This window comes from Balaenoptera ricei, chromosome 2 (genome assembly GCF_028023285.1).
Source record: "Balaenoptera ricei isolate mBalRic1 chromosome 2, mBalRic1.hap2, whole genome shotgun sequence".
In the NCBI taxonomy this organism is placed as follows: Eukaryota; Metazoa; Chordata; class Mammalia; order Artiodactyla; family Balaenopteridae; genus Balaenoptera; species Balaenoptera ricei.
The window spans coordinates 139524473-139548896 of record NC_082640.1 but is presented as its reverse complement, the minus strand read 5'-3'; the positions used below and the strand labels follow the sequence as shown (position 1 = coordinate 139548896).

At 40.2% G+C, this 24424-nt stretch overlaps 1 protein-coding gene across 3 annotated transcripts in view; it reads right to left on the bottom strand.

Moving 5' to 3' along the window:
* FRMD6 (FERM domain containing 6) overlaps positions 1-23868 on the bottom strand; it is an 83970-nt gene extending 60102 nt beyond the window's left edge. For all 3 annotated transcript variants that reach the window (XM_059914228.1, XM_059914231.1, XM_059914230.1), the window contains exon 1: positions 23746-23868. The gene's annotated coding sequence lies outside the window, so the exon portion shown is untranslated. The remainder of the gene's footprint in view (positions 1-23745) is intronic.
* Between the last annotated feature and the right edge of the window lie 556 nt (positions 23869-24424).

Below are 24424 nucleotides of genomic sequence, written 5' to 3'. Positions count from 1 at the left end.
CCACATCAGGCTTCACAACCTGGGGGTCTGGTAATGGGAGGAGGAATTCCTAGACAATCAGACCTTAAAGGGAAGCGGGATTTGATTACAGGACTTTGACAGGACTGGGGGAAACAGAAACTCCACTCTAGGAGGGCACACACAAAGTAGTGTGTGCATCGGGACCCAAGGGAAGGAGCAGTGACCCCTTAGGAGACTGAACCAGACGTACCTTCTAGTGTTGGAGAGCCTCCTGCAGAGGTGGGGGGTGGCTCTGTCTCACTGTGAGGACAAGGACACTGGTAGCAGAAGTTCTGGGAAGTACTACTTGGCATCAGTCCTCCCAGAGTCCGCCATTAGCCCCACCAAAGAGCTCAGGTAGGCTCCAGTGTTGGGTAGCCTCAGGCCAAACAACCAACAGGGCGGTAAGCCAGCCCCACCCATCAGCAGGCGCACGGATTAAAGTTTTACTGAGCTCTGCCCACCAGAGCAACAAACAGCCAGCTCTACCCACCACCAGTCCCTCCCATCAGGAAACTTGCACAAGCCTCTTAGATAGCCTCATCCACCACAGGGCAGACAGCAGAAGCAAGAACTACAATCCTACAGCCTGTGGATCAAAAACGACGTTCACAGAAAGACAAGATGAAAAGGCAGAGGGTTATGTACCAGATGAAGGAACAAGATAAAACCCCAGAAAGACAACTAAATGAAGTGGAGATAGGTAACCTTCCAGAAAAAGAATTCAGAATAATGATAGTGAAGATGATCCAGGACCTCGGAAAAAGAATGGAGGCAAAGATCGAGAAGATGCAAGAAATGTTGAACAAAGACTTAGAAGAATTAAAGAACAAACACCTAGAAGAATTAAAGAACAAACAGAGATAAACAATACAATAACTGAAATGAAAAATACACTAGAAGGAATCAATAGCAGAATAACTGAGGCAGAAGAATGGATAAGTGACCTGGAAGACAGAATGGTGGAATTCACTGCCGCGGAACTGAAAAAAGAAAAAAGAATGAAAAGAATTGAACACAGCCTAAGAGACCCCCGGGACAACATTAAATGCAACAACATTTGCATTATAGGGATCCCAGAAGGAGAAGAGAGAGAGAAAGGACCCAAGAAAGTATCTGAAGAGATTACAGTCGAAAACTTTCCTAACATGGGAAAGGAAATAGTCACCCAAGTACAGGAAGCACAAAGAGTCCCAGGCAGGATAAACCCAAGGAGAAACACGCTGAGACACATAGTAATCAAACTGGCAAAAATTAAAGACAAAGAAAAATTATTGAAAGCAACAGGGAAAAACGACAAATAACATACAAGGGAACTCCCATAAGGTTAACAACTGATTTCTCAGCAGAAACTCTAAAAGCCAGAAGGGAGTGGCATGACATATTTAAAGTAATGAAAGGGAAGAACCTACAATCAAGATTACTCTATCCAGTAAGGATCTCATTCAGATTTGATGGAGAAATCAAAAGCTTTACAGACAAGCAAAAGCTAAGAGAATTCAGCACCACAAAACCAGCTCTACAACAAATGCTACAGGAACTTCTATAAGTGGGAAACACAAGAGAAGAAAAGGACCTACAAAAACAAACCCAAAACAATTAAGAAAATGGTAATAGGAACATATATATTGATAATTACCTTAAACGTGAATGGATTAAATGCTCCAACCAAAAGACACAAGCTTGCTGAACAGATACAAAAACAAGACCCATATATATGCTGTCTACAAGAGACCCACTTCAGACTTAGGGACACATACAGACTGAAAGTAAGGGGATGGAAAAAGATATTCCATGCAAATAGAAATCAAAAGAAAGCTGGAGTAGCAATACTCATATCAGATAAAATAGACATTAAAATAAAGAATGTTACAAGAGACAAGGAAGGACACTACATAATGATCAAGGGATCAATGCAAGAAGAAGATATAACAAGTATAAATATATATATGCACCCAATATAGGAGCACCTCAATACATAAGGCAACTGCTAACAGATATAAAAGAGGAAATTGACAGTAACACAATAATAGTGGGGGACTTTAACACCTCACTTACACCAACGGACAGATCATCCAAAATGAAAATAAATAAGGAAACAGAAGCTTTAAATGACACAATAGACCAGATAGATTTAATTGATATTTATAGGACATTCCATCCAAAAACAGCACATTACACTTTCTTCTCAAGTGCGCATGGAACATTCTCCAGGATAGATCACATCTTGGGTCACAAATCAAGCCTCAGTAAATTTAAGAAAACTGAAATCATATCAAGCATCTTTTCAGACCACAACGCTATGAGATTAGAAATCAATTACAGGGAAAAAACCGTAAAAAACACAAACATATGGAGGCTAAACAATACGTTACTAAATAATCAAGAGATCACTGAAGAAATCAAAGAGGAAATCAAAAAGTACTTAGAGACAAATGACAATGAAAACATGACAATCCAAAACCTATGGGATGCAGCAAAAGCAGTTCTAAGAGGGAAGTTTACAGCTATACAAGCCTACCTCAAGAAACAAGAAAAATCTCACATAAACAATCTAACTTTATACCTAAAGGAACTAGAGAAAGAAGAACAAACAAAACCCAAAGTTAGCAGAAGGAAAGAAATCATAAAGATCAGAGCAGAAATAAATGAAATAGAAACAAAGAAAACAATAGCAAAGATCAATAAAACTAAAACCTGGTTCTTTGAGAAGATAAACAAAATTGATAAACTATTAGCCAGACTCATCAAGAAAAAGAGGAAGAGGACTCAAATCAATAAAATTAGAGATGAAAAAGGAGAAGTTACAACAGACACCACAGAAATACAAAGCATGCTAAGAGACTACTACAAGCAACTCTATGCCAATAAAATGGACAACCTGGGAGAAATGGACAAATTCTTAGAAAGGTATAACCTTCCAAGACTGAACCAGGAAGAAACAGAAAATATGAACAGACCAATCACAAGTAATGAAATTGAAACTGTGATTAAAAATCTTCCAACAAACAAAAGTCCAGGACCAGATGGCTTCACAGGTAAATTCTATCGAACATTTAGAGAAGAGTTAACACCCATCCTTCTCAAACTCTTCCAAAAAATTGCAGAGGAAGGAACACTCCCAAACTCATTCTATGAGGCCACCACCACCCTGATAGCAAAACCAGATAAAGATACTACAAAAAAAGAAAATTACACACCAATATTAGGGATGAATATAGATGCAAAAATCCTCAACAAACTACTAGCAAACAGAATCCAACAACACATTAAAAGGATCATACACCATGAGCAAGTGGGATTTATCCCAGGGATGCAAGGATTCTTCAATATACGCAAATCAATCAGTGTGATACACCATATTAACAAATTGAAGAATAAAAACCATATGATCATCTCAATAGATGCAGAAAAAGCTTTTGACAAAATTCAACAGCCATTTATGATAAAACTCTCCAGAAAGTGGGCATAGAGGGAACCTACCTCAACATATAAAGGCCATACACGACCAACCCCCAGCAAACATCATTCTCAATGGTGAAAAACTGAAAGCATTTCCTCTAAGATCAAGAACAAAACAAGGATGTCCACTCTCACTACTATTATTCAACATAGTTCTGGAAGTCCTAGCCACGGCAATCAGAGAAGAAAAAGAAATAAAAGGAATATAAATTGGAAAAGAAGAAGTAAAACTGTCACTGTTTGCAGATGACATAATACTATACACAGAGAATCCTAAAGATGCCACCAGAAAACTACTAGAGCTAACCAATGAATCTGGTAAAGCTGCAGGATACAAAACTAATGCACAGAAATCTCTTGCATTCCTATACACCAATGATGAAAAATCTGAAAGAGAAATTAAGGAAACACTCCCATTTACCAATGCAACAAAAAGAATAAAATATCTAGGAATAAACCTACCTAAGGAGACAAAAGACCTGTATGCAGAAAACTATAAGACACTGATGAAAGAAATTAAAGACGATACAAACAGATGGAGAGATATACCATGTTCTTGGATTAGAAGAATCAATACCGTGAAAATGACTATACTACCCAAAGCAATCTACAGATTCAATGCAATCCCTATCAAATTACCAATGACATTTTTTACAGAACTAGAACAAAAAATCTTAAAATTTGTATGGAGACACAAAAGACCCCGAATAGCCAAAGCAGTCTTGAGGGAAAAAAACGGAGCTGGAGGAATCAGACTCCCTGACTTCAGACTATACTACAAAGCTACACTAGTCAAGACAATATGGTACTGGCACAAAAACAGAAATATAGATCAATGCAACACGATAGAAAGCCCAGAGATAAACCCACGCACCCATGGTCAACTAATCTATGACAAAGGAGGCAAGGATATACAATGGAGAAAAGACAGCCTCTTCAATAAGTGATGCTGGGAAAACTGGACAGCTGTATGTAAAAGAATGAAATGAGAACACTCCCTAACACCATACACAAAAATAAACTCAAAATGGATTACAGACCTAAATGTAAGACTGGACACTATAAAAACTCTTAGAGGAAAACATAGGAAGAACACTCTTCGACATAAATCACAGCAAGATCTTTTTTGTTCCACCTCCTAGAGTAATGGAAATAAAAACAAAAATAAACAAATGGGACCTAATGAAACTTAAAAACTTTTGCAAAGCAAAGGAAACTACAAACAAGACAACCCTCAGAATGGGAGAAAATATTTGCCAACGAATCAACGGACAAAGGATGAATCTCCAAAATATATAAACAGTTCATGCAGCTCAAAATTTAAAAAACAAACAACTCAATCCAAAAATGGGCAGAAGACGTAAACAGACATTTCTCCAAAGAAGACATACAGATGGCCAAGAAGCACATGAAAAGTTGCTCAACATTGCTAATTATTAGAGAAATGCACATCAAAAATACTATGAGGTATCACCTCACACCAGTTAGAATGGGCATCATCAGAAAATCTACAAACAACAAATGCTGGAGAGGGTGTGAAGAAAAGGGAACCCTCTTGCACTGTTGGTGGGAATGTAAATTGATACAGCCATTATGGAGAACAGTATGGAGGTTCCTTAAAAAACTAAAAATAGAACTACCATATGACCCAGCAATCCCACTACTGGGCATATACCCAGAGAAAACCATCATTCAAAAAGACAAAGGCACCCCAATGTTCATTGCAGCACTATTTACAACAGCCAGGACATGGAAACAACTTAAGTCCCCCTTGACAGACGAATGGATAAAGAAGGTGTGGTACATATATACAATGGAATATTATTCAGCCATAAAAAGGAACGAAATTGGGTCATTTGTAGAAATGTGGATGGATCTAGAGACTGTCATACAGAGTGAAGTAAGTCAGAAAGAGAAAAACAAATACCATACATTAACGCATATATGTGGAACCTAGAAAAATGGTACAGATGAACCGGTTTGCAGGGCAGAAACAGAAACACAGATGTAGAGAACAAACGGATGGACACCAAGGGGGGAAAGCGGCGGGGGGTTGGGGAGAGTGGTGGTGGGATGAATTGGGAGATGGGGATTGACAGGTATACACTAATATGTATAAAATGGATAACTAATAAGAACCTGCTGTATAAAAAATAAATAAAATTAAATAAAAAAAAAGAGTGAACACATCAAATAACCATTGGACAAAATAGTAAAAAAAAAAAAAAAATTTCTCTTTACTAACCAACCCTACAAATTAGTAGAGATTTTTTCAAGGTAACAAAAGGATTGATAGTGTGAAATTTTATGCGTATCTTGTTTTCTTCAGACAAAATCCAATGATCTGGAATTTTGTGCCAAGTTAAATGCATTATCATGGGAAGTAGAATGTTTGAAAAGATTATCCTATCTAGTTCAGAATGACACAAAAATTCTCTATGGCAAAATCAACGTAAGCTAATTAAGGGCCACACGTTTAGTATCTGGCAGAAACTAAACTCACTTAAATAGGTAGTTTAAAAAAAAAAAGAAAAAAAGAAATCAAAATGTTGCACCATATTTTACAAACACTCTAGAAATGTTTTATCAACAGGGCAATTGTGACTGAGGTGGCAAGAAACAAGCACAGGTCCCAGAGTTAGAAGAAGAGTGTCATGTTCTGGTTTTGTCACAAACTGAATCAGGTAAAGGTGTCAAATCATACAAGTCATTTAACCTCCTTATCTGTAAAATGGAGAGACTATTACTTTGAGGACCAAATAAAGTAACCAAGTAAAAGTTCTATTTATTAGTAAAATAAAAAATGTCCTACAGATATACATTATTATGATGCTAGAAAATCTAGTTAAAGGAAATAAATGCTTACCTTCCATTAATTTTTTTTTTTTTTTTGGCCATGCTGTGCTGCTTGCAGGATCACAGTTCCCTGACCAGGGATCGAACCCTGGGAGTGAAAGCGCTGAGTCCTAACCACTGGACCGCCAGGGAATTCCCACCTTCCTTTAATGTTTAAGTAAAAAATACCATACAGGGCTTCCCTGGTGGCGCAGTGGTTGAGAATCTGCCTGCCAATGCAGGGGACACGGGTTCGAGCCCTGGTCTGGGAAGATCCCACATGCCACGGAGCAACTGGGCCCGTGAGCCACAATTACTGAGCCTGCGCGTCTGGAGCCTGTGCTCCGCAACAAGAGAGGCCGCGATGGTGAGAGGCCCGCACACCGCGATGAAGAGTGGCCCCTGCTTGCCGCAACTAGAGAAAGCCCTCGCACAGAAACGAAGACTCAACACAGTCATAAATAAATAAATAAAAGAACGTGAATTTCTTTAAAAAAAAAAAACCATACAGTATATGAATCATGGTTCTTACATAATCTGAAAAATAGTATGCATCCTTGCCCTACAAATGTGTCCATGCACACATACAGTATATTTGTGTTTAATTTTAGAATTAGAGTCTCTCTCTCATGACCTACAATCTAGGTTAAGCACCCTGCTGTAGGCTGGCCCAGGCACACTATGATCATTTCTACACTCTTCTTTCTCCTACAGTATCGGTAGTAAATGACAATCCAGATAACTGTGATAAGACTTCGAGGTGTGTCTATACAGTATATCACATTTACAAAGCACTTTCAAATACATTATTTCATCTTAGTAGTATATTCCAGTTGCTAATAATTCTTTAAGATCCATGGCCTCACTCAAATATCAGATATAATTTAACTTCCTAACTGTAATTTATTATAATACCAAACTATAATGGTAGTTAGAATTCTTAATCATACTGTATGGCTATATTTCTATCTACATTTAGGCAGAAAAATCTCACTAATTAAGGTGCATAAACATTTATGAAAATCTATTTTATTTTACATTTTAGCATCTCAGAGAATTGAAAAAACACCATTTGTAATTATTCTTATGATTATATATAATTATTCTCATAATCAAACATTTAAAATATATAATATGATTTTTTAAATTACCATAGGAACCTCATCAATGACATCTCAATTTTTTTGAGGAAAATGTTCTATTTTATAGCTACATTCTATTGGTAATCTTCAAAATTCAATCTTTATTTATAGTTTTTGAAAATTTAAACAAAATATTTTTCAATTCTACATTAAATTTAACTACATGTTACTTTTATTCATATTTTACTCATATGTCAGACTTGGAAGGTACATACTTGGCTTTCATAAATACATTTTTAAGTTTGCTTTATGGGTCAAACTGTTCCCCCTGGCTTGTGGAAGGTTTAAATTCATAAAAATACTCACAAAGTAACTTTATTAATATCCTCAGGGGGAAACACACACACACACACACACACACACACACACACACACACGGTAAAATAAACTAGGAAGGGGTGGAATCTCTATACATGATTTTAGTTAATTTCTCCTTATCCCAATATAAAACATACCATATGCAGAGATTTTGTTTTCTGTAAGAATAGAGAACACACAGGTGGACAGATGAAGCAGGAACAGAACACAGAAGAGGGGTGAAGAAGTAGAGGTCAGGGGAAGTTAAAACTCCTATTTCCAAGGAAGTCAAGGCAACAGCAGAGAAGATGGGTGGCCCAGCAACACAAAAGTTTTATAATTAAATAATCCCAACTTTTTGTGTTTTTTGCCCCTAATCTGAAAGAAAGGTAAGACCAATATAAACTCTTTAATAATAAAATATGACATCCATTATCATCTCATTCCTAGGCCACAGGGCCAAGCATATCAACCCAAATGGTCAGAGGTCCATGTCAAGTTAAGATTACCTCCTCATGGACAACTTGATCACCACAACATGAGTGGACACCACCACCTGTCAAGCCAAGGAGAAAAAACTGCAGGAATGGTCAAGTGGACACTTTCAATGGATTAAGCTTATGCCTTGGCCAACCCAAGAAAAGCAGAGGAAATCTGTGCACACTCTACCTTCCTTATGCTCACAGAAAACTGATGGCTTGAGGAAACAAGAAACCCTGTTCTTTCGCAGGCCAGGAAAAAACCCCAAATTAAGGCATTTCAAAAGAGACCTTGCCTTTCTGCATCGAGAAATCACAGATAATTTCTATCACTGCATTCTATTGTTAATGTTAAAAACCCAATCTTATGCTCTTTTGAAAGTTTAAGAAACAAAATTTGTATTTTCACAGGCTTTTGAAAATTTAAGCAACACAATGTGTATTTTTGAATGCCAACATTAAATCTGAATACACATGACTGTTACGGGAAGAGTTATATTTTACTTACATGTCAGACTTGGGAAATAGGCATATGGGTTTTCATAAACACATTTCTGTTACTTTTTTTAATGGGTCAAATACCTCCCTGACTTGCTGAAGGTTCAAATCTACATGATGGTTCTCTCACCTTATAGAGATCAGAAAGAATAAAGCTGTAATCCTGTTGTGCTTAAGTCAAGAGCCAGCACTTTTCTAGGAGCTATGGAAGAATTCAGCAGAGGGAGAAATGCAGCATCTTGTCTGTCCTCAAACAGCTTACTGCCTACATGGAAGATGTGACTAACCTTAGTAATGCAGAAAATAACATCATACCAGAAAAAGATAGACAAACAGGAGTCCCACTACAACATGTCTGGTCAGGATTCAAAGCACTAGAAAATGGAATTCAGATGACCACTAACCAGCCTACCAAGCCCCCAAATAAAATTTTATATCCTTTCCCATCCCCTTGCCAATTGAGTATATATTTCAAAGTCTCCTCAGTAGAAAATAGATTATACATTAAAATGCATTAATTTAACTCCTGTATCTATAATATACTGATTACAAATTTCCTGAAAACGTATTGGTCAGAAACATGAGTCTAGTTCAAAAATCCATAAGCCAATTATTAAAGGAAATTTTGTTCTGGGACTTCCCTGGTGGTGCAGTGGTTAAGAATCTGCCTTCCAATGCAGGGGACGCAGGTTCGATCCCTGATCAGGGAACTCGATCCCACATGCATGCCACAACTAAGAGTTCGCATGCCACAGCTAAGGAGCCTGCAAGCCGCAATTAAGACCTAGCACAACCAAAAATAAATAAATAAAATAAAAATAAAATAAAATAAAAAATAAATAAAGGAAGTTTCGTTCTATGTTATGAATAAAATAACTTCCATTAGCTTTTCCTGCTAGGTTTTAATCGACAACTGAAATTTACAAAAATTTATCTTTACATTTCTCCAGGCACCAGTAACAGCAAATAATTTAGTAAATGACAAATTATCAGTTCAACATCCTTTCTACAGATTTAAAATGAATGTGGGTTCAGTTAATGAATATTTGAAGTTAAAAAGATTTTATTTTAAACAGATTTATTTGGAATTTATTTTAAATTGTACGTGACACTTGACATTTCTTAAAAACTATGCCCTGATCTGATTTCCTTGCATTTCCTTAAGATCACATTTAAAACTCTTGGGTTTATTTGAACTAAACCTTCCTTAAGTATGGTGATTTTTCTGAATCTCCTTTTATAATTAGCAAGTGACACGAGGTTCTTAACGAAGATTTCATAAGTGGCACCACTGCGGCTGACCTTTGTTTCAGTGTGACAATAAACCATGCAAAAAATTAACTTTACCACTATATTTAGATGGGTTAAGTATAAAATTCTATTTTCCTTAGGAAAAAACACTTAAAGCATGTCTGACTGTTGTGATAAAATATATGCAACCACACAAAATTCCACTCTATTTTTTGGCTCACACTTGTCACTAACTTTACTGCTGAGGTTTTTCGTGACACCACATTACCTCACTCCAAGATCAGCCTGATAAACTATTAATATTTCTCAGTCATGGGCTTACAAGTATAAAATTAAGGTACTATCCACTGGTTACTCTTGAAGGAATAAATCAGTTTATTTTTTATATCCTATTTTTGAAAGTCATAAGAAAAGTTCTTACTACAAATGCCTTTGAAATAATTAGTGTCATAAAACAAAAGTTGTTTTGCAAGTTAGCTACATTGGAAATTTCTAGCTCAATTTCCCTTTTCCCTTTTGTTTACTTAAACAGAGTTCAACTCAAGTATTAAACAAAGACTCTAGTGCTATAAATTATAATTTTTATCATTAATGCAATGTCTACAGCCAAAGGTAAATTCTTTGGAAAAGTTTTTTTTTTTAAGCTCTTATTTTGTTACATAAATTACCCCTTAATTTATTTGTTTCTAAGGTTAAATTTTTACCTTCAGAATATTTTACAAACTGCTATGGAATTATGAGAAAGTCAAGGAGTTTAGAATTCAGTCGTGTTATACGCCATACTGCAGCCCCTGCCCCCAGACCAGAGTGCTCTGTTATAAGGTCTCAGAACACGCCCTACTTCTTAATACTTATCAAAATTGAACAATTATATACTCCATTATTTAATATCTGCCTTTCCAGCTAAAAGTTTCTGAAGAGCAGGTACCATCATGCTTGTCAAGTTCACACATCTCCAGGGCCTTCCGTATAGTGTACACACTATTTGTCAAATGAATGAGAAAATAAGCCATGTAAAACAATAATAGCCATTAGAAGCATACCTGAAATAAATTAAATGATATGTTACAATGACCCATTTATTTGGAAACTTCATTCATCTGCCTAACAGAATCAGAGAATTGGCAATAAATGAGGTGTTTAGTGAATTAATACTCAATTAGATTACATAAATGTGATTACAAAGCTACAAAGGAATGGACATAGTAAATTAAGAAAGTCCTATTTGAGGAAGTAGACTTTATACAAGATTTTGATACTTTCTAATCTTTTTACAGAATCATAATAATCATATATTACCATACACTGGAAGCTAAATCTAAACAATAGTTAATCTATTAAATCTAAAATAAACTTGATAGGCACTAGTAAATTCTAAAATATAGTTGTTGCCCTCAAGAAAATTCTAATACAGTTGAGAAGCTAGGAAATATATATAAAAGGATGACTTATACAAAGTAGCATGTGCTCTGTTTCCATCAAGTGGTACAGGCAATAAGCAGCTCAGTTCAGTGGAAGGGGTAGAGGAAGCATGACCCAGACGAACTGTGTCTGTGTTTGACGGGACAAAGGGCAGAACAATTTGGCTAGACTTAAGGAGCTTCGAGATGACACTGGAAAATAAGTATTTACAACAGGAGGACAGCAAACTCACATGCCCACAGGGACAGTTAACATCGGAGTGAAGCCTGCAGGATGAAAAATGTCAACAGACACTTGGTCTCAATGTTGGAAGCAAGAGGATCTCTGTTGGGGACAACGGGGGATTGCAGAGCACACACCCGTATAAAAAGGGAAGCTGCTATGTTCCTCCAACAGATCATTGCCATGCCTTCTAGTTTTTTAAGAAAATTCAATTTTTTTAAATTTAAAGTTTCTCAATTTTTAAATGCTGGAAAATAGATGTTTTCAACACTGTGTTAAAACCAAAACATGTCTGTAGCCAATCTTGCTGGTGCGCCACAGGCTTGCAACTCTGGTTTGGCATGTCGAACTCCACGCTAAGAGATCTGGAGTTCATCCTGTAGTCAATGACTTAAGAGACTTAGCATTTATTTCATAATTTGCTTAGTTTTATACCTCTGCACGCTCCAGTATTTAACCATGTAAAACACTCAGCACTGCCAAATTATTTCACATTGGCCTTGTGTTAAGTATTTCACTGTTACAGGCCAATTTCATTCATTTAATTAACTGTAGAGTGACTTCTAAGTTTCAGCTGGAACAACATTCAAAATGATACTAATAAAACAGTGTTGACAGAGCAGTACCTCAGAGAATGCTGACATTATATGTGTATACCACAACCCACTAGAAACACACATATAATCACTGGAGCTCCACTTCTCAAAAAACATGTGCCATAATCCACTACAAATGAAAAGTCCTTACCCTTTCCAGCATTTTCCCATAATCAGCAGCTTTCTAAAGGCTATTACTATACAGTACTTTCATTACCAAGCAGCACTCAAATATATGTAACAATGTTTTAATTCTACCAATCACTATAAGCTTTTAACTACCCAAAAACAATATTTAAGCATTAAAGGCCTATGTTTTAGCATTTTAATAAGCTTAGAGAAAGAAAAGATAATTAGTATCAGAGACCTGTTGATTCTTTCTGATGATAGTATTACAGAAAGTTAGAATTATAATTCAAAGGTAATTCCCAGACGAGAAAATTCTTAGTGCATAATTATGATATAAAATACAGAACTATGAAAATTGCTCAATCACATGCCTTGAAATAATATTCACAATGAAAGTTATCAAAGCATAAAAGAAATATTAAACAAGCAAAGTTTCTATTACTCAATTTGCTCTGGCCCCTGGGAACCCCTAACCTGAGCCATCCGCTCCAGGAATGAAGGTTTTCAGGCTGGTGGAGTACCATGACGTATAGACTGGTCAGCTCAAACCTATCAGTGTTGCTGAAAAAGAAGCCAACTCAAAACACATGTCTCACTGGGGCTCTGTTTTATCCTTTTCATATGAAATGATTAATGGGTTGAATTAAAGAACATGTCGTCACTAGAAACAAAACAAAACGATCCTACCATACACTCTACTAGTGGGAAACTCAAAGGCTCCCCATGCCTGTCAGAACCCGCTGAAGACCCTCATGGCCCCCAGCATTCTGAAGTCCCACGCCGCATTTTATCAGACATATTAAAATGTACTCACAAACAATATTGAATATTTATAGTATAAGAAACTGAACTGAAAATAAGAATCATCTTTCAGAAGCTTTTCATTCTTGACCCCACTCCAGCCAGGTTTTTGTCCCCACCCTGCCACTAATACAGCTCTTGTCAAGGTCACCAGTGACCTCAAGGTTGTTAAATCCAATGAGCAACTCTCGGTCTTCAAGCTACTTGACTTGACACGACACCACTGAATCACTCTCTCCTCCCTGAGATGCTTTCCTTACTGGATTTCAGGTATATGCTTTTAATTTCCCTCCTGTCCTTCTGACTGCTCCTTCTCAGTCTTCTCTACTGGTTCCTCCTTATCAACTCACTCTCTAAAGCCTCAAGTGCCTCAGGCTCAGCCCAAGCCCCTCATCACAGAAAAAGTAACTCATAGTTCCTTCTTCCCATGGTGTGGGTCAGTAGAATTAATATCTACTAATAATAACACTGTTACTTAGGGAATGGAAACAATTAGGTCCACTATGTCAGAAATATGTGCATAATTCCTTTGGCTTAAGATACATTCTTATGAGACTTCTCTTTTCCACAAACTATAAATATGGATATGAGGCTTGGTCCATTGACTGCTTTCCCTGTCTACATACATTCCCTATATGATTTCATCCAAAGCCTGCTGGCGACTTCCAAATATCTATCTCTAGCCTGGACGTCTTCCATAAACTCCAGATTCCTAAATCCAACAAGCTGCTCAACTTCTCCACTTGGAAGTTGAATATAACATGTCCAAAATGGCTCTCGGTTATCCTTCCCAAACCGGCTCCTCCATCAGATCCCCATCTCAGTTCATGGCAACTCCATAATTATGCAAAAAGCCTTGGTGTTATCCTTCCTCTGATCGCTATTTCTCATATCCCTCAAACCAGGAAATCTTATTGGTTCGACCTATAAAATAAATCTTGGTCATTTCTCGCCACCTCCTCCACTGCTACTGGCATCTCTCAACTGGATTATTGCCAACAGCGGCTAACTTGTATCCCTGCTTCCCGGGACCACCCCACTCCATTTTTCAATCTCAACACAGCCGCCAGTGATTCTATTAAAATGCAAGTCAAATCACCTTACTCTTCTGCTCAAAACTCTCCAGTGACTCCCCATTTCACTCAGAGTAAAAGCCAAAGTTCTTAAAATGGTCCACCAGGCAGACACTACGTGATAAGCTCCCCAAACCTCTATAACTTCATCTACTGCTACTTTGTGGCCTTCTCACTGGTCCTGGAACAGACCAGGCACACTTCTGCCCAAGGCCTTCGCTGGTCCCTCTGCTGGAACACTCTTCCCCCAGGTGTCTCTGTATGGCCACCTTCTTCCCTCATGTCATCTTCTCAGTGAGTCCTACCTTGACCATATTATTTGAAATTGCCAAAGGCCCTGCTTCCCTCCTCCAGCGCTCCTAATGTCCCTTACCTTGCTCTGCTTTTTCTTTTTCCAAACACTACTTTCTAAAATACTATAGCTTTGTTATGTTTAGTGTTTGCCTCCTAATAGGATATAAGCTCCATAAAGGCCGGATTATTTTATTTATTTTGTTCACTGATGTAGCTATGGAGCCTAGAACAGTGTCTAGCACACAGTAGGCATGTATTATGTTGAATGAATGAATGAATTTAAACATTTAATAGTTTCAATTTCATAATTTTCTTTTAATATTTGAGACTTTTACCAAATCCTGAACATTTCTGTTGCTCCTAGAAAAGGTCCTTTGCACTTGAGGAATACAAAGGTCCCAGCCTGATCTCCTGACCCAACCCAAATCCAGCAGCCCCAGGGAAGCTAGGGCCATCCTACCTTTGGCCATCATTGGTTCTGCTCCTGGAGTCCACTTAGCACTTACTGGGAAATATCTAATACCTCTCCAAACACATATATTTTGTTCCCCCACCAAGACAAGAAACCCTTTGGCAGGACTTGCAGTAAGTATTCAACACAGTCCTGGATACTTCATACAGAAGCAAAACCTGTTTTTTGAGGGACCTGGTGAACATTTTTAAAGTATTAAGTTTATTAAATTTAAGATATTATACAACACATAACAGGGCACAGGGTTATCTGGGGTAGGCTCCCCCTTTAATGAACAGAGCAGAATGACACCATGATTATTCTGGACTATCCTGTGCCTATTTTGACTGGATTTGTAATTATGCTATTTAGATGTAAATGTGTCTTTCTAATGTGCTTAAGTTTGTTTTTCTTAAAAACTCCTTTGAAACTTTCAGACTATTAATTTTCTTTGAATGAATGGTTTAAAAATCTTAAGTTTTGGGCCTAACAGAAAATCGTAAAGGGGTCTGGCCCACGTTTTATAAACTGTGCCAATGGTGGGGCGTGGGGCTGGGAGGAAGAAACAATTGCTTTATCCCAGTAATAGTGGCTTTCTTAAAAAGGACTCACATGAAATCTACAGAGTACAAGAGAAAAAGACATGGGACACTCGTACTCTAAGTTTAAAAGTACTTTGTACAACATTATTCATCACAAAGAGAATTTTTTAAATCTGTAAATTTACTTTTTGGCAGCTGGAAAGAAATATTAGCAAGCAGGCAGAAGCTGCGGGAATGAGACTGCTGGAAATAGGAGAATTAGGAAAAATAACTCAATTAGTGATCAGTGGGACATGCCAGCTATTCTTAGTGCAGCACTATAGATTGCCCAATATCTGTAACTGAGAAATACTATAATTTGTTGCCTACTTAATGTGATCAAAACACAAAATAAAATCTTGTGACCAGGGCTTCCCTGGTGGCGCAGTGGTTGAGAATCTGCCTGCTAATGCAGGGGACACGGGTTCGAGCCCTGGTCTGGGAAGATCCCACATGCCGCGAAGCAGCTGGGCCCGTGAGCCACAATTACTGAGCCTGCGCGTCTGGAGCCTGTGCTCCGCAACAAGAGAGGCCGCGATGGTGAGAGGCCCGCGCACCGCGATGAAGAGCGGCCCCCGCTCGCCGCAACTAGAGGAAGCCCTCGCACAGAAACGAAGACCCAACACAGCCATAAATAAATAAATAAACAAATACTTAAAAATTAAAAATTAAAAAAAAAAAAATCTTGTGAACAACTGCTTGTAAACAAAAGCTTAGGGATTTCCAATGGCTAGAAATCTTTGTATACATCATTTCTTTTTCTGTTAAGTAATAAAAGCCAACGTTTCTTGACTGTTTACTATGTGTCACACCATGGCACTTGCTTTACATGTGCTATTTCACTTAATCAAAACAACCCTGTGAGATAGTTGCTATTATTATCTTCATTTTACAGATGAGGAAAAAGAGATTCAGAGAGTTAAGTAACTTCCCCAAGGTTACACACTAGAAAACAGTGGAGCCTAGATTTGGACCCCAGAGAACTAATCTCAAAAATCTTGTTCTTAACGTTTATATTCTACTGCCTTTCTTCCATTTTGTCTTCAAAACTTATTACTCTTTTCTGTGGTAATTTCAGTGAGCAATTTGTCAGGCCCTATGGTGAGCACTCTTCCCCCAGGTATCTCTTATTTATCTCTTATTTGCTAAGATTATACATGCTAAGTTTTTGCTGTTATAAGCTGTATCTCATTTGAGCAGGATATGTTATTTACTACCCATTTATGAAACTTCAGGTTTTGCTTTTTTTTATTTGTTTGTTTGTTTTACCTTTTTTTCACCTTCCTAATGAGCCTAAGTTGAAATTCTGAGTCTTTTCTTGAACCACGAAAATGTCCTTTTTCTCTTTAGGGAAACATGAAAGAAAATATCTATACCAACAGTCTTCCTTCACAAGCACTTTGTTTTACCTATCAGATTTCTCATAATCCTATATTTTATTACAATAAGTGCTTCCTGGGAGCACTTATTACAATAATTGCCACAGATTTCAGCATCAGAATTTCACTGTTGTTTTTGGTAGACAGAGACCAGAAACTGGATGTTTCCAGGGATATTTAAGAAAAGATAACTTAAAGGGGGTGGGGGGGGGCAGAATGGAGGAGAAAAGTGTATAGAAAGGGGGTGACATAATGGCAGGAAGAGGCAAAAAATATATATTTATATATATTCTTATCCTTAAGAATAAACTATTCTGAAAATATTTAGAGAGCAGTCCTTTGAAACTGGGGTCAATCCTAGATTGTTTATGGATGAATAAAACAATGAGCCAGGAGGGACCTCAAGATATCACCTACTTGGCGCTTATAACCCAAAGTCTCACTGGAGAGCCCTAGTAGAGAGGAGAGAAGGAGAAAGGGGTTAAACAGAAATTCCAAGGGCTCTGTACTGAGGGCAGAGGCAGAGCAGGCTTGAGGAAGTATAATTCTGCCTCACTGGGCCACAGCTCCATTTTCTCCGGGCAGGTCTGCTTCCATCTGAACTGACCCACAGGATATCTTTGTGTGGATCAGGAAAGGGCACCCCATGCTCCAGGCCAGTGGACTCACTGCTTGGACAACAGAGTAGTGAGCTGGGTTTCAGCCCTCAGATGGCACTAGTCTAGACTAGACTGGAAGTCAGAAGCAGCTTCTACTCTTGGCACTGTCATTAGCTGTGAGACTCTGAGTCACTCAGTCTTTTGGATCTTCAGTCCCCTCACCTTTAAGAAATGAAGGGGCTAGCTGTCACCTAAGGTCCCTTACCTTTTCCCAATTCTCAAGTGAAATCCGGCAATATCCAGTTGGTATATTCCGAAATGTGTCCCTGAAACACTAGGATTCTGTGGACTGAGTTGAGCCTTTATTGTTTGGGTGATATTGTATTTTTTTCTCTCACGTTTCTGATGTATTTTTTTCTTTTAATCTTAAGATTACTCTTTTTTCAATTCCAAACTGCTTGATTTTTCTTGAGCCATCAAAAGGTCAAGCCCCACACATCAGCCCCAAACTACCCAAATGTCTATCAACAGAATGGATAACCAAACTAGGTATATTTATTCACAGAAATAAAAGAAAAAAGAAGTACTGCTACCTGAATCAGTTTGGACATGACACCACGTTGAGTTTAAAAAGACACGAAAAAGAACTTATACTTGATTGCATTCAAATGCAGCCCAAGAGGGGCTTCCCTGGTGGTGCAGTGGTTAAGAATCTGCCTGCCAATGCAGGGGACACGGGTTCGAGCCCTGGTCCGGGAAGATCCCACATGCCGCGGAGCAACCAAGCCCATGCGCCACAACAACTGACCCTGCGCTCTACAGCCCGCGAGCCACAACTACTGAAGCTCACGTGCCACAACTACTGAGCCCACACACCTAGAGCCTGTGCTCCGCAACAAGAGAAGCCATCGCGATGAGAAGCCCGCAAACCACAATGAAGAGTAGCCCCCACTCGCCGCAACTAGAGAAAGCCCGTGTGCAGCAACGAAGACCCAACACAGCCAAAAGTAAATAAGTAAAATAAATAAATTTTTTTAAAAATTAAGAAAAATAAATGAATGCAACCCTAAAACAGGTTAAAACTATCCTACAGCAGTAAAAGTCAGAATAGTGGTCATCCTTGGGGCAGGGATTATGACTGCAAGAAACTTGGAGCTGGGGCGGGGGGTGGGGGGGGGCGGTGTGCCTGGTAAGGTTCTGTTTCTTGATTTGGATGCTGGTTGCCTAGATATGATCACTTTGTGCCGTACACTTCTGATCTGTGCATTTTTCTGGCTGTATGTAATTATTCAGGAACGAGTTCAAAGAAATAAAGCCACAGGGACACCTACTCCCTCCAAACAAAAGCCATCTACTAAAACTGGACAGTGTAAGTACTGCTACCTGTAGGGAGAAAATTAATTACATTTCATTTAATGTGAATCAGACAAAGAACCACGTGAGAAGCTAAGTGAGAAACATCATTAATTTCCTAAAATCTTCATCCAGAATTTCCTTGATTTTTATAATGATTTCCTCCCTCACATGAAACTGTGGCTATAAGGTAGTATAAAATATTGCTTTTCCCTCTATCTTCATATACCAGTAAAACATTTCTGCTCAAAGTTCTATAACATACATGTACAAAGGCAAAGTTATTAGAAAACATCTGAAAATATCCCAGGATAATCTAATTGGAATATGGAGGCTCAAAATAAATACTTTTGATCAGAATTATCCCAATTACCACATTAATGAAATGATTTGGTTAATGACCAAATCTCTACCTAGATTCTTGCTGTATAGATTAAACTCTGCTAGGTAAGGCCACATAGGTAGAGAAAGGCATTCCAGAAAACTCTGTGCTACAGACAACTCCAAGGAAGCTCCAGGAAAAAAATGCCTTCTCCTTTGCTCTATGTTTGGTTTATCCGTGAATGTTTCGGCACAACACTTTCCTCCTTACGTTATACCAGCTGTCAGATCAGTGATTTCTTTCCCCTCCCCAATGTTCTAGGATCCCTCTTTGATCAATATGGTATACTGCAGGACTGCTCCATTTGATACGTATGAAAAGTGATAGTACACAAAGTTGCATCAGAAGTAATTACACCACTAAATCATATAAGATAACTGGAAACACAGATGGCTTGTTTTCACTCAAAACTTTATGATAACTTCAGCCAATATTGCTGTAGAGTCCCTCTGGTCCCACAGCATGGGGGGTGGGCATTAGCAGTTCTCCCAAATGCTGGAGGACTAATTAAATATTTCTCGAATCATTAGAACTTAGACAAAAAATGTTTCCAGCCTTTGAAATGGGAAGTGGAGGTGGGGGGGTATAAGGGGGAGAGGGGGAGTAGAGGACAGTAATAAGCATCCAGTCCCTGAATGCAATATTTAACACCAAACTAGTGATTCAACACAAATGCAGGCAAGGTTTCCAGGATAAATATCACTCCGCAGCACTATTTCATGTTGTATACAGACCTTATAGGGCACCTTAATTCTAATCCTTTTTTTTCTCAGCTAAAAAGATCTTCTTTAATTTACACTTTTAAATAGAAAGCTTTCCCTACTTCAGCCTTGCTCTCGATACTCATCCTTCTAGGTTTAGATGCTCCTTGCAATTCAATGCCCAGTATTCTACTTCTTCCTTCCTCTCAAATTATCCCTTTAACTTGTTTCTACTTATTTTTATAGGCCCCCAAAGCCTCTTCCTCAGAAGAATGTGCAATTCAAAAAGCCCTCTCAACTACTCCCTATATCAAAGTTTAACTACAGAGACCAACAATACCATTTTTCCTGTTTGGGTTTCAGGAAAGATACATTTTAACTAAAATTTCATCACTCATAAATTCCTTCACTAAATCTTTCCTTTCCCCCCCTCCTACACTGGATTGTTTTATATACAATCATAATGTATTCAAACACCCAAAATGTATAATTATATAATCATACAAAGACTTCCTAAAAATATATAATTTTAAATATATAACACACATACTTTATAACTCTGGTATTGGGAGTACAAGCTAAAAAAATGCTGGAGTCTTCTTATTAGTTGTGTTTGCTGTTTCTTGTTGAGAAAGAACGGTAGAGGCTCATCATACAATTGCTATATCAGAGACCACAAACTGTTAACAACAGGATTCTACTGAAGATTGTAAACACATTTAAAACTTTTTCCTTTAAAAGAAGAAAGTTGGAATTGCATAAGCGAAAACCAAAGCTTCTATGCTTTGCCCATAAGGATACACAATTCTTATAACTGGAGTTTTGTACCTCTTAATTAAAAAAAAAAAAAGAAAAAGAATACACGATACTGATTACCTCCAGTTTCCCCATAGGCTTCATCTACCAAACCAGAGCATTTATAAGGTTAGTATTAATGAGTAGTATGAAAAATCCATCTCTCTATAAATGCAGAAAACTTTCTATCCTTCAGAAGACTTGAAAAAATATTAAAATGACTTTAGAGAAGGCTGGTGAAATTTAGTTCTGAACTCAGAAAACCACCTAAGGGATAATTTGTGAATGCCATCTGGGATCCAGGCAGCCTCATCAACAAAAGGGAAAACTGGTTGAGATCATCCAAATCTAAAATTCACATACATTTTTACATCTGGACTGAATTAATCTTTTCTTGGTGCCGGCTTTCATGTATTAAAATAATTGTTTGCAGGTTTTAGTTTTTTTTTTAAAAACCCACAGACTCAGAAATCAAAATCTGCAACATTCAAGTTGAAAACTACAAAGAATTCCTTTATCAAAAAAGTTACTTGTGAGACAGGACTCATTTACACTAAACTCTGAACTTGACAGCTCAGTCAAAAACAATTCTGTTTGAAACTTTCATTTCAAGCATCTGCAGCAAAAGGCTACATGGTCTATTATGTCATAAGTTCTGAAAGCCAAAAGCTTTGTAAGTGTAGTTAAAAGTGGAAACAAAGTTCAGAAATCAGAAAAGCTCTACAACCCACCCCCCTCCCCCAATTCAACTAGACCAGCTGAATGAGTTTCTAAAGAACTTGTAGCTAAAGATTATTACCTAGCACATTGATATTTCGCTTTCAAAAGCAGCGGTCTTCATCCTGGCCCATTCAGTTTTCCTGTAGAGCCAGGAGCACCTTAAATCTGCAAGTTCAAATTATGTATTTGAAGCTGGTAGCTTACCCCTGTTGCCCCACCAAAAAGGAGGGGGTAGCAACAGAGAAAGATTTCCTGTCCCTTGAAATGTTTGGGGCCCTGCAAGAACTGATTACTGTGGTCCATCAGTGTCAGATCTCAGGCACTCTTACAAGCAATTCAAAGGGGGGTGGGGGGGAATTAGTTCATATTACAGGCAGTCTGCTTTCTGGAAAAGATATCCTGCAGATAACTTGATACTAGATATCCCCTGGGGGACCCTTCTCATCTAATAATCCCAGAAGTCCATTTTAATATGAAATGTAAATCCAATATGTTTACAAACATACTGAAAGAGCATTCTAATGTCAGCTGTCTCATACTGTGGAGTATTTTCATTTTTAACGTAATACTTTTATTTCTCAAAACCACACCCAAGGAAAAATGATTAAGTGCCAGAAGTTTTATACGACAAAGGACAACAACACAGGCATCTGTTTTCCTGCCTCTCTCTTCTGGTCTTCTCCCCTCCCCCACTCTCTATCCTGCAGGCAGTTTGCCGGTCTTGGTGCTTGTTAAAATTACCTTCTACAGTAGTTTCAGATGCTGTAGATTCTGAAAAACTTCTGATACTTTAACACTGCTGAGTCTAAATTTATGCCCTGCTCTAAGAAGAGAAATCCAAAAGTCAAAAGCCTTTTTAATGACAGATGTATTACGGAAAATTTTCCCCACAAAGTTTTGATGCTGTGAAATATCAACTCCCTGAAATCACAGAAAGGAAATGACTTACATTCTTGCAAAATGAAGCCACTAGCAGTTTTATCCAACAGTATTCTCTAATCCCTAAACTACACCCTGTGGCAACGGGGAGTATTTCGTTCAAGGACTAAATTTAAATAGATGCTTATAAAACCAATAAACAAACATCGTCGGGTCCCAGAGAAGAAGAGACGGAATCCTACATGAGAAATCCAGCAAGAGATACTTTTTCTGCACACTCAAAAAGGCTGGAGAGCACAGGCAAGTTAAAAGCAACCCGAGAACGCTTGCTTAAGTTTTCCTTCCCCGCTGCGGGCAATGCACAACTCCTGAGGGAAATACTGGCAAAACAGATTTTTGCTAAGAAATCCAAACGAAAAGGGTGTCAAGGAGCTAATATTTCTTTGGACACTAGCTACACAACTGCACGGCCTGAAAATCCGCCAACTTTCATTTCAACTTTAAAATGGGCTTATTTTGACAGCTTTCCATTTTTTCCTGCCTTCAAGAAAACGCCCTCACCATTAGGTTATGCTGTCCCGGGACTGGAGGTGCTGCTATAATCCCTGTGGACCTCACCCGGTTGCTCCCAGCTGTCCATCCCTGACAGGTCCTGGCCCTCCCCGATCAGCAGCTGGGGGTCTCCTCTGCCCCGGGCCGGGCCTGCGCTCCGCCAGCTCCACCAGGAACCCAAATTCTGTAGGCCGCGCCCCCCACTCGCATCCCACCAAGGCCCCCTTCCGGCGTCGCCGAGCCCGAGCTCAGCCTCCGGCTCCCCCGACTAGGGGACGATGGGGCAGACCTCGCGCCTCAGGTCCCCTCCCGCAGTCGGGCTGCCCGGGCCGACGCGCGCACAACAGGCGGCACCCAGGAATTCCGGGGTTCAGGGGCTAGCCCCGCCACCGGGTCACAGCGACGGGGCGCGAAGGGCAGGCGCCCCAAGCCCAGGGCGCCGGCGACCACCGGGAAGCCGAGCACGGGCACCGACCCCGGGGGCGCAGCCCACAGCCCCGGCCGGCCTCCCGCCCTCGCCGCAGACGCGGCCCCGGAGCTCCTCGCCTCCCCCGCCGCCCGGCTCGGCTGCCCCGGGGCCCCGTCCTCCCTTCCCGGCGTGGGCGAGCTCCGACTCGCGGAAAAGCGACCTTCCAGCCCGGTGCCCGACGCCCAGAGCCGAGGCAGCGACGAGAAGGCGAAGAAAGACGCAGAGAAGGGGACACCGCCTGGGCTGGGGCTCGCGACTTCCAGAAGCCCTCCCGAAGTCCCGTCCAGCCACCGCCACCCGGCCGGCAAGGGGCACAGTGAGCGGCCGGGGCGCGGTGGCCGGGCTGGGGGGGGCGTCCTGGGGAGCCGGGTTCCTGGTCTTACCTCGGAGAAAGCTCGCAGCACCAGGCGTCGGACTCCCGTCAGCTCTCAGTGCCTTCCTGCGGCCGCCACGCCTGCCCCACTGCTCTCAGCCCCTTGGCCTGGGCAGCCGGACGAGTGCTCCGCGTCCGCCCCGCCCCTCGCCCACGCCTCCCGCCCCGCCCCCCGAGGCTCCGCCCCCCGTCGGCCCAGAGGTGGCGGGGGCGGTGGCAGAGCCGCGGGAGCGGAGCTTGCAGCCGCACGTGGAGCGCCTGCAGGCCCCGCCCCGGGCCCAACCAAGCGTCCTGCGGAGGGGTGCCGCGAGTCGGGGGCGGGAGGAAGCCGAGGGCGCCACGCCTCCGGGGTCGGAGAGGGAGGCGAGCCGCAGACGGATGCTGTGTTAGGACCGCGGCGATCTAGGCCTTTCCCCGCGAGACGGAGACGGAGGCGCGACGGGACACTGTCAGCTACCCGCCTTCTAGCCTAATGGCCCCTTCCGACGCGCGGACCCCCGCTCCCGGGGATCGCTCCCTCCGGAGCTCGGTTGGGCTGGCCGGGGGCGGCAATTTGGCCTGATCTTCGTCTTATTAATTCGGAGCGACTGTGGGGAGGCCACTGAGAGAGGAGGCGGTCCCAGCGGAAGAGGCTTCGTGATTCCTTGCTCCCTCCCGTCCTCCTGTCTCGCACCCACCTGCCCACCCAC